This window comes from Nilaparvata lugens, chromosome 8 (assembly GCF_014356525.2).
Source record: "Nilaparvata lugens isolate BPH chromosome 8, ASM1435652v1, whole genome shotgun sequence".
Classification (NCBI taxonomy): Eukaryota; Metazoa; Arthropoda; class Insecta; order Hemiptera; family Delphacidae; genus Nilaparvata; species Nilaparvata lugens.
Window position 1 is genome coordinate 8582840 of NC_052511.1, and position 19921 is coordinate 8602760.

The 19921-nt window shown below is 33.8% G+C and overlaps 1 protein-coding gene across 3 annotated transcripts in view; it reads right to left on the minus strand.

Moving 5' to 3' along the window:
• Window positions 1-19921, minus strand: part of LOC111056890 — a 140907-nt gene that overhangs the window by 77869 nt on the left and 43117 nt on the right. For all 3 annotated transcript variants that reach the window (XM_039433864.1, XM_039433863.1, XM_039433861.1), the window contains exon 2: window positions 13580-13636. The gene's annotated coding sequence lies outside the window, so the exon portion shown is untranslated. The remainder of the gene's footprint in view (window positions 1-13579; window positions 13637-19921) is intronic.

Below are 19921 nucleotides of genomic sequence, written 5' to 3' on the forward strand. Positions count from 1 at the left end.
TGCCAAACATGAAAGCCATTTCAAGTACATATTTTTATCTGTCCCACAAAGCGGCGGTTTGTTATTAAAACAAAAGAAAGCCATTAATTTTTGACAACAGATGAAATAAACAATCTTTCTGTCGATGACAAAGATTGTTCAAAGACAAAAACACTGTTCATTAAACTTTTTCAATTTAAAACTCTAAAATCCTGATCAATATGAGATAAATATATATGATTCATATATATGTCCCATATGACCAGGTGACAGAAGACAAAAAGGAGAATAAAAGCAGAAGGAAAAAGTAGGAGAAGAAGAAGAAGAAGTAGGAGATGAATTGAATTGAATCGCTGCCGGAGAAGAAGAAGAAGCAGAAGAAGAAGAAGAAGAAGAAGAAGAAGAAGAAGAAGAAGAAGAAGAGAAGAAGAAACGCAGGAGGAGAAGAAGAAGAAGTAGAGTGTGATGCAATACTAAAAAGGATACCACAGCTAAGTACCTAGGACGCGACAAAATAGCCAGAACCCTATTTATCTCCCTGGAGCTTTGTTACGCTTAGCTTCAGCTCGCCACTCGCCCAAAGTCCCTCTACATTTGCCCCACATGATAATCTAATCACTGCTCACAGCTCCTCTCTCTCTCACACACTCTCTCACTCTTCCTCCTCCTTCCCTTCTGCATATTTAATAGACTTGAAAGTCTTTCACACGTCCAATTTCATTTGCAGTTACTTCGATTCTTCCGACCGCGCGTTCTGAAAGTCAATTACGACAGAATGTCAGCGCATAAAGGTCGCAAGACGAGTTCAGTTTGCTACTTTGTTCATAATTTAACTTGCACCCTCATGGTGGTGGCACAGTAGCATCGTCCAGTTTTATTTCTTCTCATGGCGACGCTTTGAACGTCGGTAATTCATTTTAGTGCTCAATGAAATGGCTGGGAGGTGATCGTGACAGTAAACTTTGTGATCACGTTAGACACAATATGGTAGTCAAGCTTAGCATATTAGTAGTACCAACCTTGTCATTAAAACATTATTTGTTCACTTAGTGCCACTTTGAATAATCCTATACTATTAAACGAGCAACTTCTGTTAATATGTTTGGATATTTAGATGTTTATATGTTTGTATTTCACCTGATCTCGAAAACGGCTCTAACGATTCTCACGAAATTCAGAACATAGTAGGTTTATAATCTATATTTATAAAAGCGAAATGACACTCACTCACTGACTGACTGACTCACTCGCAGAACTAAAAATCTACCGGACCAAAAACGTTCAAATTTGGTAGGTATGTTCAGTTGGCCCTTTAGAGGCGCAGTAAGAAATCTTTTGGCGATATTTTAACTCTAAGGGTGGTTTTTAAGGGTTTAAAGTACTTTTAGCATGTATATTCTTCTTATTCCAATATCTAAAAATATTATAATTGAAATGTCCATACCATATGTTAATATAGAACTATAATCTGGAGAGAGTACCTCTTCGAAACAGTTGTTCTGGTAACTGAATTAAAAATGTTGTCAGGTTGGCATTAAGTTGAGTTGACTTTGTTAGGTTGGCACCAAGTTGAAGATTGAAATGCATTTAGCCAGGACCTCCTAAATACCAATTTATCCAAATAGCCAAAATTAGCGTTTTTTCAGCTTTTCTGCGTTTCCTCACCATTTTTCAATTTAAAAAAATTCAGTACACAGGTTTAGCTGAGGTGGAAGAATTTTGTTCGCCAAAGATACGCCGATATAGTAACAGGTGTTTTTGGTGATCAAATTGACATAATACGTTCAAATTCGGTACAGAGATTCCGCTGAGGTCTACATGCAGGCGAGCGAAGCGAGCCCGCTGATCTCATTTTTGGACGATCCAGTCGGGGGTCCAGAGGGCGGAGCCCCCTGGCTAGACGGATATGGCAAGCGAAGCGAGCCTGACGGCTAGTACTGTATAAAGATTCGATTGCACTAGGTCTCATCCCTGGGAAAATCAGATGATAATAATTATTTCGTCTTCTATTGGTGATGGAAGTGAGTGAGCAAGTTTACGTGTGTGGGACTGTGTCAAAATTATGACTCAGCTGTGGAATTTTTGTAATCATTCAATCAGGTACTTAAGCCGGGTTATTTTCAATCCTGATTAATTCCAGTAGATCTTTTTTTTTGAAATGGTCTTCTCGGATTTGGTTCACGTGAAGTTAATCAGGATTAAAATTTAACCAGCTTTTGTGCAACAGGGCCTTTGTGAGGGAAATTTTTGCATTCCTCTGGAAATTAATCTCAATTTACTGTGATTAGATAGAACATTTCTGTATGAATGTTATTATAATTTCTTCTTTCGTAATAAATTATTTATGATTTTGTACTCCAGAGCGAAGCTCGGTTCCCGATATTAATTTATTAAGCTAGTGAGATTGGGATTTATATTTTGAACGGGATTACGAAGAGAAATGAAGACAGAGTTTATTATGAGCTGCAGGTGAAATTTATTATTAAATAAATACTTTATACGATTATGCAGTATTCCAATATATGATCATGTTCTAATTCTATTCTAATTGGAGATTAAGTTTCGAAATTGCAATATTATACATTTTGGAATTATAAATAAAAAGTATTGAATAAATTGAACTCCATTTTTAAGGATAGCTAGAATTTTCACGATTTGAAGAGCAACATCAAAGAATTATAATTTTTGATTGAAGATGATGATAATAATAATTTTATCAACCTTTAGTAATCTGGAAGCTTCAGTTTAGTTCCAGGGTCATCGAAATGCAGGATATATAGTGTGAGTAAAGTGATATATAAAGTGTGAGTAAAGTAAAGTCAATATGATTGGTCCTCAGTTGACCTATCAAGGTTGCTCTGCCATTGGTTGAGACAAGACACGCCCACAGTAGGCATTCAAGTTACAGCCGTGAGACAACTGAGTAACTGGTATCATTTCATTTTGACTTCATCCTAGGTACCAATGGCATCATTTAATCCTTTTTTAAAATAACTATCTTCAATTCAGTAACTGATTTATTTGATCTTGTTAATTTTTTATTCATCCTCTCAATTTCTGATTGGTTTTGCTAGTAACTAAGAAGTTCAGTAAGAATATCAACTGTTGTTCGATGATGTCTCATGGCTATCATTTGAAAGCTCCGCCTACTGTGAGCGTGTGTGTCTTGCTTGTCTCGGCCAATGGCAGACCTTGAAAGGTCAACAAACAACCAATCGTACGGCCCTGTTCACACAATATATTCTGCTGCTCGTTGTTTGAGCTTTCAGTTTACAAAAGATTGATTAAACTTGTGTAAAAACCGAGAAAATGATACAATAATTAAATGGTAGGATATTGCTAGCTTATGTAAGTCGGAACAGGCATTATAGCCTAAACCTTGTATGTAACGAAGAAGAAGAAGAAGAAGAAAGAAGAAGAAAAGAAGAAAGAAGAAGAAGAAAGAAGAAGAAGAAGAAGAGAAGAAAGAAGAAGAAGAGACGAAGACGAAGAGAAGAAGAAGAAGAAGATAAGAAGAAGAAGAGAAGAAGAAGAGAAGAAGCAGAAGAAGAAAAGAAGAAAATACGAAGAAGAAGAAGAAGAAGACAGCAAGACGAAGAAGAAAGAAGAAGAAGAAGAAGAAGAAGAAGAAGAAGACAGCAAGAAGAAGAAGAAGAAGAAGAAGAAGAAGAAGAAGAAGAAGAAGAAGAAGAAGAAGCCGACGACGACGAAGAAGAAGAAAATTGAATGGTTGTGACAGTTTTCAGTCATTTCATTCAGTATTTAGCAAATCACCTTTACAACAACACAGAGATTTTATCAATATACTCCATTCCCGATTGAACTCGCATATCGAGATGTGACACGATGTGGCATGACATGACACGTATCTGCTAGATAAGTAATACCATTATATCATTTTATGTTCACACTGAGACGAAGCTAGCACGTGCAAATATCATAATTGATCATACAATATTAAATGAACTAGCAGACTCGGACATGTCATGTCACGTCGCGTATCAATATGTGACTAGCCTGAAGGTGTTTAAAAATTAAAATCTGAAATGTTTGAGCATGTTTTCTTATTGTGAATAAGAATTTGATATGTGTTGAAGGCTGGAGATAACTATTATTAAATAATGACTATTTCAATTATTAATTAGAAATATATTTTGATTGAAACTATTCACCCAGTCAAAATCCCAAGAGCATTAACTAAGTACTATTTTTCTATTATTAATTAAAATTATATTCCAATAAAAACTATTCATTAGATTCAAAATCCCGAGAGAATCAACTATAGAGGTTTAGTTTAGCTTCTGACCCAGAGTGTGAGTTGCACGGGAGTTGGCAGTAAATAAGTAGAAAGGAGCAGGGATTTCATTGCATCGGGTGACAGGCCGAACCACAGAATCTGTTCAACATTGGAGCCAGCTCTCTGGGGAATTTCCTTGCATTGGAGCCACCAAACCAGATAGACGAAGAAGGGGAAAACTGGGAAACAGTGTGAGGAGACAGAGTTGAATGTGGAACAGCGGTCAGATTGTGTCAGGGCGAGATGGTTGGTTACAACTGGAATGTGAGGTGGAGTGAGTAGTGAGTTTGAGTAGAATGAGTAGCAGTAATATGAGTAAGATTGAGTAGCAAAAAGGTTTTAGCTAGAGAGGGAGAGAGAGAGAGAGTAGTGAGTTGAAGTAAGTGAGTTAAGTGCAGTAAATAGTGAGTTTGAGCAGCAGAGGTACCGTATTTAGTGAATGGGATGAGTGAAATGAAGTATGTAGCCTAGTAAGTGAAGTAGAAACTCAGTGTTATGAGGTGAAAATAGAAATGGATAAGAGTAGATGGATTTTACTCATTCTGGGACAAGATCAAAGGTCAAGATCAAAGGTCAAGGTTATAGGTGAAAAAAAGTTTTTTTAATAAAAATAAATTTAAAAAAATAAATATTATTAAAAACTTTTAATCCTTATTCTAAGGACTGGGAAAATATATGTAGAGTTAATGGAATGTGATGGGGAGCGTCTGATGTATATAAGGGGACTGCTTAGCCAGGAGAGATCATTCAAATGCAAATAGTGTAGTTGTGCAAATTTCTTGAAAAAGTTAAATACAAGTAATCGGCTGATATTTGGTGTTTATCATAGTGAAAAGCAAAGTAAGTACAAGTGTTTTTTTTCATATTTTTAATTAAAAAAATTTTGACCTTTGACCTTGATCTTTGACCTTTGAACTTGTCCCAGAATTGGTAAAATCTATCTACTGATAAGTTTTGGTAATTTTGATTGAGTTCTCAATGAGTGGAGTGAGTAGGATTGAAGGATTATTAAGTGTTGTGATGTAGTGAATCTGAGTTAAAATACGAGTGAGATTTTAGTCAGGTTTGAGCTGCGTTTACACCAAACTTTCCAAAGAAAATGTTGTTCACAAATAGTTTTCCACAAAATAGTTGCCAATTTGTTTTGCTAATCTCAAATGTAGAGCAACAAAATTCATCATTTTTTGCCCAGAGAGTGTAGTCGGTGTGGACTTGTAGAGGGGAACAGCATTTTGTTGGCTACTTTTTCAACTTTTTCACCAAATTTTCCAAAACAAACGTTGTTCACAAAAAAGTTGTCAATTTGTTTTGCTAATCTCAAATGTAGAGCAAATTCATCAATTTTTTGCCCAGAGAGTATAGTCGGTGTGGACTTGTAGAGGGAAACAACATTTTGTTGGCAACTTTTTCAGTTTTTTCATATTGAGCGGGAATTTTTTTTGTTAAAAACAAGGTTTTCCACAAAATGACGAGAAAATGTTGCTGTTTTTTTGAGAAATTTCAGCAATTCGTCAAAAACTCGATTAACAACTCTAGTGTAAACACGGTTTTAGTGAGTTTCTGCTAAGTGGAGTGTACATTTCTCTATTCCATTGAAGGCAGACTGAAACTCGATTTAATTTGAATAACTCTAAGTTTCAATTGACAATCCTTGTTTTCATTTAAATAACTATAGTGACTTAGCTTTAGTGAGTTTTTGCCAAGTGGAGTGTAAATATTTCTCTATTCGCTTGGAGGCAGACTAAAACTCGTTTTTATTTGAATAACTCTACGTTTCAATGAACAATCCTGCATCAAAGAATACACTGATATAGATACAAATAAAACTTTACTAACCGAGTCTTATTTTTTTTAAAGCTCATCTACCCGTGGAGTCGGACATGTGTGGACGCAATTCCATCCAATCACAGGTGTTCACAGACTGTTAACTGTATTTTTAGAATACCATTCTGGAATGGACTGTGGACATTTCGCTCCAGCAACTGCTCACCGATGGAAGAATAAACGTATTTTTATTACAGCACAACAGTATACTACTGCCCTGTAAAAGCTCTTCCCCGTTCACTATCATAGTACTGCTTTCACACAAACTACAACTATACAGTACACAAACTGGGATTCAAAATTTCTTTTTCCTACAGTTACGTTGAAAAGTGGCCATTGCTGCACTGATTACAGAACGCAAAGAATCACTTTTCCGCTCTAGTGCGGGAAAAATTTTTCTGCACTCCAGATTTGCAACATGGCAACGCAAAATACTCAGTAGGTTATGTGGAGCAACAGTGCAGCAAAATCAAAATGAAGTTGGTAACAGTGACTGCTGTGGCTGCTATAGTGAGCAGAGGTGCAACGAAAGCACAACGCGCTAATTATTATTCATTATATATTATAACCAAGGACAACGAGGACTTTAGGATTTTAGGATTAAGGTTTTTATCAATAATAAAATTACACAGAAAAACATTTGATGCATTTCAGGCAATTTTTACCCATAATTACCCACTTTTCATATTCAATGGTAACTGTAGGAAAAACTTAATGTGAAATACGTCCGCAAAGTTCCTCTGCTGCACTCAACAAACCATTCCGCCCTCGCCTACGGCTCGGGCGTAAACGTTTCTTTCGGTGCAGCAAACTGTCAATTTGCGCACTAGTTGCACAAATAACTATTAATCCCAGGGAATACTGAGTGAGATGTGTTTGCAATTATATTCAGTTACATTTAGTAACATTTAGTTTACACCGAGATCTGCACATCCCCTATGTGACCTGTGAGATAAGACGATTGGCAGCCCATCATGAGTCACGTCTTCATCAACACGACAACACCGAAGTCATCCAACTACTAGACAACACTGAACTCACTAGGAGGTTGAAGAGAACAAAGCCCTTCGAGTTGGTGTAGTGCTAGTGGATTGATTAAATTATATTGAATAAAAGTGTAGTGAAATAATATTAAATAAATGTGTAGCAAAAGAATTTAAAGTAGAAGAATTATAGATTGGAACTGTAGGCTTCACTGGAAGACTTTAGCAATAAAAATTAATTTAGGATAAGAAATAACAGAACAAAATTAATGGTTAGTCCTAGTGACTAGTTTTAATAGAAATAACAAAAAAAATACATTTAGTCTATTCTATTGACAGATAAATTATCAATCTGAAATTAGAGAGGAGTAACTGAAAAATATTTCTTGATGGCAACTCCAGATTCAATCGCCTCTATCTGAATGGACTGCATATATGTACTTGAATAAATTGTTTTTAGTTACCATTAATGTTTTTTTTGTTCCTTGAGACAAAGGATCATTCCATATTATGATCCTGAAGAAGTGAAGATGGAAATGAATACTGATTGATGTCTTGGAAGCCATAAGCTAAATAATAATACTAATAATCTAAAATTTATTATTCTTCTATCAATCATGAGAGAATAGAAGGCTTCAGAAGTTTCAAGTAGTATAATAGGAGAATAGAAATACAAAATCAAATTCAATAGAAGTCTTCTATCAAGAATTAAGATAGTGTAAAATTATCATAATAATCTGAAATTTATTATTCTTCTATCAATCATGAGAGAATAGAAGGCTTCAGAAGTTCTAAATATAATAGGGGAATAGAAATACAAAATCAATAATTAAGATAGAATTAAGAATTAAGATAGTGTAAAATTATCATAAAAATTTTACCGGCCTGGTCAGAAAACAATGACTTTCGGCCTCCATATGACGTACGAAAACCAGCTCATTACATCCAAATGTGGCGAAAAGGTATATTTTTACAACTTGAACTATCGGTTTTGGTCTACCAACCAATTGAAAATGGTTTACAACCTCAACTGAGGGGGGGGGAGATTGTTGATTGTGAGCTCTTGCAGAGTGATGTAGATGGTCTGTGTGGGTGGTGCGTGGATAATGGATTGGATGTGAATGTGGGAAAATGCAGTGTCATGAGGATTACCCGTCAGAGGAACATTACATTGAACAACGCTCTGTATCATATTAATGGCATAATTATTAAAGAAGTAGAAAATTTCAAAGACTTGGGAGTTGTTTTCGATCACAAGCTCAATTTCTCTCTGCATGTTGAAAGGATTGTGAATAAGGCATATCAGCAGCTTGGTTTCATCATCAGAACATGCTCACATTTCAACAGCATACGGACTCTGTGCTATCTCTTCAAGACACTTATTCGTAGCGTTCTGGAGTATGGTTGTGTGGTTTGGAACCCAGAATTCACTGATACATCCTTTGGAGTGTGTTCAAAACAGATTCCTTAGATATTTATATTTTAAAAAGTTTAAATATATGCCCCTTCGACTTTCCCACATCGCAACTCAGAATAATATTCGGTGTGGAATCATTAAAATAGAGACGAGATTTTAGTATGCTTTTGTTCGTTTTTAATGTATTCAATGGCAGAATCAGCTCAATGTTTTTGCTTTCCCAGTTAAATGTGTACATTTCTGCAGTGCCTCGCCGTTCCAGTTTTAGATTATTTATACCTTATTGCAACACTTTAAATCATCAGAACTCTCCCATATATAGATCATCATTCATTTTCAATTGCTTCTCGGATCATCTTGACCTGTCATTCGGTTACAGTCGCTTCCGTAGGGATTGTAGGCGACTTCTGCGAATGTGACTGTCGAGTGTTTTAATGTGTCTCTTGTCTGTTGAGTTGATGTTGTATGTTTTTTTTTTTTTAATCCACTTTTGTACTAGTCCTCAAGGGTATGAATAGCTTACTGATTCTGTTTTTTTGTTAATTTCTTTTTCTTCTATTATTTTTCCTCTTCTTTCATTGTTTGTCACTGCAATTTTTGGGAGAAATCCTGTATGCTTCCATGTTTTTCATAAATAAATAAATAAATAAAGGTATATTTTTACAACTTGAACTATCGGTTTTGGTCTACCAACCAATTGAAAATGCTTTACAACCTGAACTGAGGGGTTTTCATTGAGGTCGAAAAGGTATATTTTCCCATGCTTTACAACTTGAACAGACGGATTTTCCCAATGAATGCAACTCAAATGTCCAACTCATGAATTCAACCCAGTCTAATGAATTTCTATTAACATAATATTGTTTGACACTTGGCAATCCTGAACTACAATCCGCATGCTGGTGTTTGAGATGGGGAAACCAAAGTTAGTGCGGACTACAGACTACAGAGTAGCAGCTATTTGCTGTGTAAATTTATTGTTTGCAGCGGCGCGAAAGCACATAACTAGGTTATGGAAGGGATCGGGATCTGACTGCAACAACCATATGGCAGTATTGTTCAAATGGGGAAACATTTACGATATTCACAAGGAATTCTGACAGTATAACGTGACACCAGACTATGAACTACAAAGGGTGTGTTGTCAGTATTGAACAAATGGTGAACATTGATGTTTGTGAGTTGGAAATAATGACAGATTAAAGTGGATTTTACTAGCAGCAAACCATAAAGGGTAAAGTGTATGTTGTGTCAGCATTATTTGCATGGGAATCAATGATGTGAGTCGTTAGGATTGCTGTCATTTAGAAGTGAATTCCAGTATAGGAGGCCAAATGCAGCCCCACATAGTCCGAATGAACGGAATTCCACGCCACGCGTTCTTGCAAATTTAGCCAATATTGTGTAAAGGCCAGAAACAGTGTGCCGATATAGAATACACGTGCAATAAATAATATTTGTATTGTATGTCGATCTACAAATCATGCCGATGGTATAGGGTTGAACTTTCGACCCAACTAACTTTGTTGGGTGCTTGTTGAAAATCTAGGAAGAATCTGGACAAAGAGCTGTAAATATATTTTTGAGTTACTGATGATCTATATGTCTGAGTGGACCCTTGATAATCAAGTATTGATTGATTGATTGATTGAGTACTTTATTTATGTAGATTACAATATTATACTGTCTTATACACTTATATACAATAGCTTACAATACAGCAAAATTATAGATTAATTTACATGATATAGACTAAGAAAATAATTATTGAACTGTATATGATATGAAAAAGCAATTTGTAATATAATAACTATAGATAATAATTATATTGTTATGCATCTACATAAATTGGCGGAGCTTTGGACATATCAATGTCCATTCTTTGGAAAGAATATTAAAAATATCCTCCCCACTAACTCTCTACCAAATACTATGTGCATTGTAAACATCTATTTAACTATTATCGTTAATTATAACAATCCTCTCTTACAAAGAACGAGAAGAAAATTCGATTTTTATAGTTTGTGTAAAACAAGTTGAGACTCGGCCCTCCATCCGAAGAAATTACAGGGTTGCCAAGTCGTGTAAAATTGCATCTTTCTCAAATTTCCAATTCAACGTCAGAATTGGATGTATAATATCATCCCCGATATCCTAGTAGTGCTAAAAAAGTTTCAGGGTTGAAGGATTAAAAGGAAATTTAACTTCGTTCTTTCGCGAAGAAACATCGCGGAGATTTGTTTTTCTTTTGAATATCACTTCTCTCAGAATCATGTAGCGTCGTAATGCGTGATAATTTTATATCAAATGAACGGGGAGACTGTCTCCTTTCTATTGGTGTCTGGATCATTTTTATCCGACCAATAGATATTTTTTAATTAATAATTATGTTTGTCAATGTCGAGACATTTCGAGCAGAGAACATGAAATTTTCGACATGCTGGAAACTTTTTTGTTTCGAAAGATAAGTGGGTGGTGAAAGCAAGAAAGTTTCTCAGAAATAATTGAAATTATTTTTTCAATTGTCAAAAGTAGTCGGAAGATCGCATTTTGGTCTCAAATGAATTTTAAAGTTAGAAGAGTGGCTGCATGGTATGCATTCTGTACCAAATTATATGCTAAAGGCTGGCAATTTACAAGATTATTATTTGACTGAATTATTTCAAACGCAAGCAGCTGATTGCCTCTATAAATGCTGTAATAAAACACCGCTTGGATTATTCAAGGCGAGGTTGTCATTCTCACTATTTATGATCATCTGGCTTGCAGTTGCTGAATTTTTCAATCGTTCTGTATTTTTAATCTTGTTGATCCCAGCTATTGATAGCATATATATTATAATATATATATATATATTATATATATATATATATATATATATAATATGGCGGCACACATTTTGCCGCTATCCTTGACTTTGAAACTCCTGAGAGGCCAAAATATGATCTTCCGAGTACGTTTGAGCATTGGAAAAATATTTCAATTATTTCTGAGAAACTTTTTCGCTTTCACCACCTACTTATCTTCTAAAACAAAGAAAGTTTCTAGCATGTCGAAAATTTCATGTTTTCTGCTCGAAATGTTTCGACATTGACGAACATAATTATCAATTAAAAAGTAACTATGGGTCGGATAATGATCCAGACACCAATGAAAAGGAGACAGTCTCCCAGTCTGCTTAAGGCAAGGTATAAAATACAGTAATATTATTTAGTAAAAAAGAAGTAAGCAAGCAAGAACAAACAATTGAAACTCATCTGAAACTAACAACACAATTATTTTAAAGTAACGGTTTTTGTATTGAGGTGAACGCCCTCATTGTAGACGTTTTAAGGTTGCAATAATAATTGGCACTGGCAAAAAGAAACAAGTAAATCTGAGACAAGCAATAAAGCAGAGGCGGCCGGCTGCGATGCCTCGAAAACAACTGAAAACAAGTCAAGTGGAGTGGAGGAGGTCTCTGTAATTCACTTGCAAGCCGCCCAAAAAGGTCACTTGCACGAAACCCATCAACTATTCACTTTAAACTGTCAGAATTTCGTATTAAATAGCATTGAAGCTTCTCATTTGAGCAATACTGACAGTTGAAAGTTAATCACTATTCACTTTAAATTGTCAGTATTTCTTATAGAGTAGCATCAAAGCTTCCCATTCGAACAATAATGACATTTCTTTGTTAATCTCACTCACTACACACAATACCTACCAGTGATTCTTAACTCACGACAAATTTCAACGCGATTACAATTTAATTATTTACAGAAATAATTCAAATTTACAAGAGTATGTTCGTAAATCATCTAATTGGGCCAAATCCGCATGAGAGCTGAGGATATATATATATACTCCACAAAATGAATGAACTCAGGGCTACTATATATTTATTTATTAAATATAGAATTATAGTACCCTTTTTTAAATTAATTTATATTTTATTAATTTAATCAAGTTGAAATTTGTATTTTTAAACTATTATTTTATTAGCTCCAAAAATATAATTCTATTTTATTAAGAAAAATTATAAACTCCAATTCAATTCCAAAAAAGCAACAACTACTACATTGCAAATTACAAAAGATAAAAAATGTTGTATTTAATAAGCGTGATATCAATTATTGGCTATGGATAGAATGTATTAATATTCAGTGAATCTAAATAATTCTATTTTATTTTAAAAAAATTATAATCTCCAATACAATTCTTAAACAAATGCAACAACTACTACATTACAAACTACACTGAATAAAAAAAGAATTAGGCTATGTTGTCTTCAATAAGCATGATATAAGTTTGCTATGGTTCGAATTTACTAATATTCAGTGAATCTAATAAAAATCTAAAATTGAATGAATATGATTTTTGCAATCACAATAAATTATAAATTAATGAAATTCAAACACAACATTTTGTACTTTCTACTTAAAATATATCTAGAATACACTCATGAATTATGTTAGGTTCATTCGCCATCAAATTTTATTTGTTTATAGCCGGAACATGTTATGAGTAAATAATTTTAAAAGGGGTACAAAGATTTCTATTTATATTTATATCTAGAATACAGTATTTAATATTCTAGATCCCTTTCTATAATTTATACTTATTTAATAACTTATTAAATACTTATTTATATACTTATATTTCTTTATTTATACTTATTTGGCACCTGCATAGAAATTTGATTTTTGTCAGAATAAAACGAAGTGCATCCAATCAGAAGGTATTGTGTTTTTAAATCATTGTGGAATAATTCTACAAAATCTCTGATGTTGTAAACTGTAGAACAACACATATTATTGTATAAATTCGGAAAGTATCAAAAAGACTAATCAAACTATAATAATAACCTAAACAGGCTACCAACTATAACTGATCAGAGAACTCGTAAATTGTGAGTATACAATACAGAGATCCATTATAATGAACATCCTCCATTACTAGAATAAACTAGAAAAAAATTGTATTTTGTGAATCAGTAGAGTAACATTTTTATTAGTTGTTATTGAGTTGCATGCTACTTTCTACTTTTATATTATTGAGAATACAATATTTGTTGAAAATTGAAAATTATTTCCATACCTAGAGAATTGAAATTAGAAGTATCCTGGACCCAATCTCAAGGACCCAATGTTTGATCTGAAAACGAAAAAATATAGCATTATTCACTACTGTCAAAATCAATATTAAAATCGTAAACCATTGATAAACATGCCCAATATTATTAATCTTCTTCTTCCTCTTCTTCTTCTCTTCTTCTTCTTCTTCTTCTTCTTCTTCTTCTTCTTCTTCACAGTTTTATTTATTGTCTCATCCACATCTTCAGCAGAAGATGTGTTGGTTTCAACACGAAACTGCAGTCCTGTATTAATGTCTAATAAATGTGGATGTGACAAAATAAATAAAAGTTTTTTCAATCTTAGCATTATTCACAACTGTCAAAATAAATTACAGACTTAAGAATGGATAAACAAACATTGCCTTGCATAGAAATTAGTATCAATTGACAAAATATAAATTCAAAAATGGTTGAAAATTAATTTTTCCTCCTAATCACAGTACTAGCTGACGACTGTCCATGTACTTAGCGCACTCATTTGTGCAAGTACCCAATTAGGCGGCAACAGAGAAGGCAACATACATCAAAGCGAACACAGACAACGTAGGAGCGAGAAGATGAATTAGAAATGAAGAAATTAGAAGATGAAAAAGAAATGACATGAATATTAAAAAGCATGCTTGTTGCCTGGACTGGCGTGCTAAGCTGTCCCTGACACTGTGCGACCTTGAGAAAGAGAGACGACGGCTCATGGCTTCAATGCATGCCAACTTTCCACTAGGGACTCGACTGCACTCACTTCACTTTCGACTGTCATCATTGCTTCGATTAGCATTATTCACTACTGTCAAAATCAATATTAAAATCGTAAACCATTGATAAACATGCTCAATATTATTAATCTTCTTCTTCTTCTTCTTCTTCTTCTTCTTCTTCTTCTCTTTTTCTTTTGCTTTTTTCTTTTCGTTTCTTCTTTTTCTTTTTCTTCTTCTTCTTTTTCTTTTTCTTTTCTTATTATCTTTTCTTCTTCTTCTTCTTCTTCTTTTCTATTCTTCTTCTCTTTTTCTTTTTCTTTTTCTTCTCTTTTTTCTTCTCTTCTTTTTTTTCTTTTTCTATTTTCTTTCTTCTTCTCTTCTTCTTCTTCTTCTTTTTCTTTTTCTTTTTCTTTTTCTTTTTCTTCTTCTTTTTCTTTTTCTCTTCTTCTTCCTTCTTCTTCCCCGTCTTCTTCTTCTTCTTCTTCTTCTTTCTTCTCTTCTTCTTCTTCTTCTTCTTCTTCTTCTTCTCGTTCTTCTCTGCTTCTTCTCCCGTCTTCTTCTTCTTCTTCTTCTTCTTCTTCTCTTCTTCTCTTCGTTTCTTCTTCTTCTTCTTAGAAGCATTAATGTTGCTTATGAGTAGTGCTGCCAATAAAATGTGAATTACACTTTAGTGAGATTTACTTTAAACTGTCAGTATTGATTTAATGAGAAACATTGATATTATTCATTAGTATTGCTGCCAGTTAAAAGTGAATTACACTTTAGTGTGATTCACTTCAATCTGTCAGCATTAGTTGAATTAGAAGCATTGCATGTTGCTTATGAGTAGTGCTGCCAGACAAATGTGAATTAAGCTATAGTGAGATTTACTTTAAATTGACAGTACAGATAGAATGAGAAACATTAATGTTATTTATGGGTAATGATGCCAGTTGAAAGTGATTTCACAATAGTTTCATCGCAGTCTGGAACGGTAGACACCACCCACACTATCCCAAGGGGTATATATAGTTATACAATCTATAAAAGATGAAAAAACATGTTATATCTATTCCAAAAGGCATATAGTCAATAATATACAGTCTTTTTTATCTTATTTTATCTTATCTTATTTATCCTGTATAGGGCTACTTGTAATATGAATATGAAGAAAATAAAAATCTCAGTACCCTTTTTTTTAAATATTTTATTTTATATTTTGTGATAAAATATTTTTAAAAAAGGGTACTGAGATTTTTATTTTCTTTATATTCATAATAATATACAGTTATACAAAGTGAAATTTGTATTGTGAAATTTTCAGTTCGAAATGAATCATCAACATTTTTTATTTGTTTGCTTTTTAAATGTAATTTTTTGTTTAGAAATAGTTTTCTTGATTTTAAACTTTATAAAATAAAAACTCAGGAAGTCGATCGAAGTGCAAATTTTTAGTGAGAAAATATGAAGAACCCAATATATAACCTATAAACTTGAGGCCCGGTTGCACAACAGCCGGTTAGATTTTAACCGTGATTAATTTCACGAAAATCTATCAGAGAAGGCGTTTTAGAAAAGACGGCTTCTCTGATTGGTTCTTGTGGAATTAATCAGGGTTAAATTTTAACCGGCTGTTGTGCAACTGTCACTAAGTGTTGATAGGAAATAACATTGGATAATACGGCAAGGCAGAACATCCGAAAGGATCTCTCTGCCGATAAAAGCCATATGAATAGCTGTTTACATAGTTTACATAGCTGTTGTAGCTATGGTAATAGTGATATTTTCGAGCTCAAAATTCAAGTGATTTTATTCTATATTTTGTAAATATTTGTAGTTTCGTTTTTGTTTTAACGGAAGTTTTATTATCAATTTATCTAAAGTTGAAATTGAAGTGAACATAACCTACATTTAACATTTGGACGATTTGTGACAAAATCAGGAAATTGAAGAAGTTTTGGGCAATAGCCTGTTTTTTCTTTTCCGACTATTGTATTGTTTGCTCTATCTAATAAATAAATAAATACAAAGTATAAAAAAACTCAGAATTATACAAGGTAGCATATACAAACGAATAGTATTTATCATTAGTCGTCTACTTTCAAAACCATATGCGGTAAATCAAGTTTTTCGAAAGTTATTGAATCATGATATTACTCAGAGAATTCTACATAGGTTGAATAAGTTGAATCACAAAAAATTTTGAGGACAAAATTGTGATTGTGAAGGAATATAGTTAAATACAGTTAGTTAAACAACGAATACAAACTATAAATACAGTTATAAAAAGTGAAAAAAAATATGAATATACTCTGCTCCACCTGCAGTAATCCTTCTTCAATGGCAGACCTTTCTCGTTCCCCAACCCCTAACCCCTGGTGGCAAATTCGTGAACTAGCTGACGAAGTAGTGAGCGCGCAAACAAGCATCACAATCGGTTTTCAAATTATTTATAGTTTCCGGAGCACGTGAAACACAGCACTACTCACTACAGCTGGAACAGCAGACAGCTGGAACTGGTGAAGCTTGTAAATACTTGTCAGAGAAGGTGAAGAACCTTGAGAGTTACACTGATGAATGGATGGGAAAGTTCTAAACAAATGAAATGGAAGTGAATGTTGTAATATTTATTGGGGTTGAATTTGGATAAGGTATAGGAAATAATTAACTGCATATATTGTACAATAAATAAAATTGGTTAGCAGAGCTTGAGGAGAACGTGTATTTCACATTGTTCAGGTCATGTCAGAGGCCCTGAAATTGATCAGTTGCGACCTGAAAACTCTGACACCAGACCTAAGCCAGCCAGGTCACTCGATATCATTATTATTATTTACCATACAGTAAGATATTTTTTGGTGCTCTATTTCATCAAGGAATCCTAATTAAAATATGTTTTTGATGCTGTAACTTATCAAATAAACATGATTGAAATCTGGTTTTTGAGCTGCAATCTATCAAGGTATCCATAATTACGCTAATAACACTATTATTCTTGCTTAAACATTGTACAGTAATTTTTATAAACTTTTTTGTTCAATGTTCTAAACAACATGAATATGTTCTTTTTTAGAACATGTTCTGAAAACATGAACTTTCTTTGTATTTCAAATCTGTATATTATTAATATGAGTGTTTCCAGTTATTATTTTTAGGAGTAAGCAGGCTCTAAATTATCATTATTCGAAATTTCCAATTTCATTAGTGTTGTTATCAAGAGACTTTGGCGCAACAGGTTTGTAAAATGTGTATAAAATAATAAGAATATACAGAAAGATATTTAAAAGATTCATCAATACAATGCATTTATTTACAAACCTCATTTCCCCAAATCATATACTGTAGCATTCTGATAAGGCTAAAATAATAGAAAATAAAAAAATGGGGTGAAATTAAATACATTGAAATTCGCCGATGATATTTTTATTATAGGAAATAGCACCGAAGAAGTATGTAGAATGATGAAGGAAATGATTAAAGTGACAAAAAAGGTTGGATTGGAAGTAAACTTTGATAAATCAAAAGTAATGATTTATAACAGTGAAAGTAACGAGAGAGAGTATTAGAGACCGAAGACGGAAGGATAGAAGCAGTTGAACACTTCATCTACTTAGGACAGTAAATAGGGAGAGATGGACGGACAATGGGGAGAGATTACTAGATGAGTGGCAAAAGGTTGGTCAATGTTCAAGAAATACAGCCATCTCTTCAGATCTAATATTCCCATAGAAAGCAAGAGACGCCTACTTCAAACATGTATTCTACCAGCAATTCTATGCGGCTGCGAAACGTGGGCTCTCAATGAAAAAATTAATCAAGAAACTCAGAACAAGTTTGAGATCGATGGAAAGGATAATGATAGGAGTGAAAAGAATAGATAGGAAAACCAAAATATGGATCAGAAATGAAACAAGAATTGAAGATTTACGTAAAACGATTATCGAGAGAAAATGAAATTGGGCAGGCCATATCGCAAGGACAACGGATGGAAGATGGACCAAAAAAATACTCGACTGGCACACACGCACGCTGAGCAGGAGCAGAGGAAGGCACCCGTACAGATGGGACGAAGAATTCAGGAGAGTATGCGGCGGAGCGACGTGACAGAGAGTAGCAAGAGAAAGGAAGGAATGGGAGAGAATGAAAAACGTATTCAAACAAGCTTGGCTCTACAAGGATTGAAATGAAAAAGAAAACGCACTCGTACAACACTTTATCCTTCTATGGAAAAAGGATAATTATACTCCCGCATCTGCTGATTATTGCCTTTTGAATTGTATGTCGCTTTTGATTTTAAAATTGTTGTGATTGTTTAAGGAAGCAATAAACGGGTTATTTATTTATTTATTAAAAAAAAATAAATTAAAAAAAAGAATGATAATATACAAAATTTCAACGTCCTGCTGTTTGTTCTCCAAGAATCCATCTTGCTTCATCAATAAATTTTCCATTTACAAAACTCATTTCCCAAATCATAAACTATATTATCATCCTGATGGGAAATAAAACTGGAAAATAAAATTTGTCAAGAAGAGAATATCCTAATTTCAACGTCCTGCTGTTGGTTCTCGAAGAATCCATCTGATGTTGTCTCGAATGAGTGTTGACTATGGATGCACCTGAGCTTGAAAGCATCGCCATCAACCAATGAGAATGAAGTGAAGCATGCATTTCATAGCTGCAACATCATTTCAGCATCAAAGATAAATAATTACAATGACAGAATATCAAGGACGAAGAGTGAATTGCGCTCTAATAATTTAGTCATTCCACTTTGAGCAATTACCTCGCTAGATAATTGCCCGTCAGCCCTTTCACGCTCACAAGGGCCCCATAGAGCAAGATGAATTATTTAAGCTTGCATTAATCAGTCTGCTTGATGTTCAGACTCGACGTCAAAATGAATTTTCCATACTCTGCGTTTATTTATGGGACATGATGATCAATTTAATGCAACCTTGTAGCTGTAACCGAATTAATCTTGGAAGATCGAAAACACAATCACCCACACGACAGCATATACAGGAGAGTGGCATTGCATGAAGTGGTTTCAGAGTTTAGAATAATAAACTCTATCGATGCGATTAATTTTTTCATCAAGCTAGTAATGATGTATTTGAGTTTTAATAAAAGCTATTTAAAGGTGCATACAGATTTACGCGCCGCGAAAATGAGCAATTCACTTTTAATCAGCTGATGCCAAGTTTTTTATATCTGTATCTTACCGTTTCTGTAAAAATATAGATATAGTCAACTGATTAAAAGTGAACTGCTCATGTTCGCGGCGCGTATATCTGTACGCACCTTAAGAAGAGTATATTAATACCATAGAGTATAGAATGTAACATTAATAGAATCACATTATAAACACACTTCACTTGAATGGGGGTGATTTTTTTACACGTTAATGAAGTTATGGTCGAGACTAGCCGTTGTAATATTTCAAAGTTTTAAATAATAAAGGGTACTTCAAGTTTTCAAATTGTTTTATTAACTTAGAATCACATTATATTCTCTCTGATTGATACACCTTCAATCAGCTTTCAGTCCTATCGTACCATGACGTGTCGTCCCGGAATGTGAGTGTGAGCGCTGTTATCAGGTCTGGCTGCAACTGTCTACAACATTGAT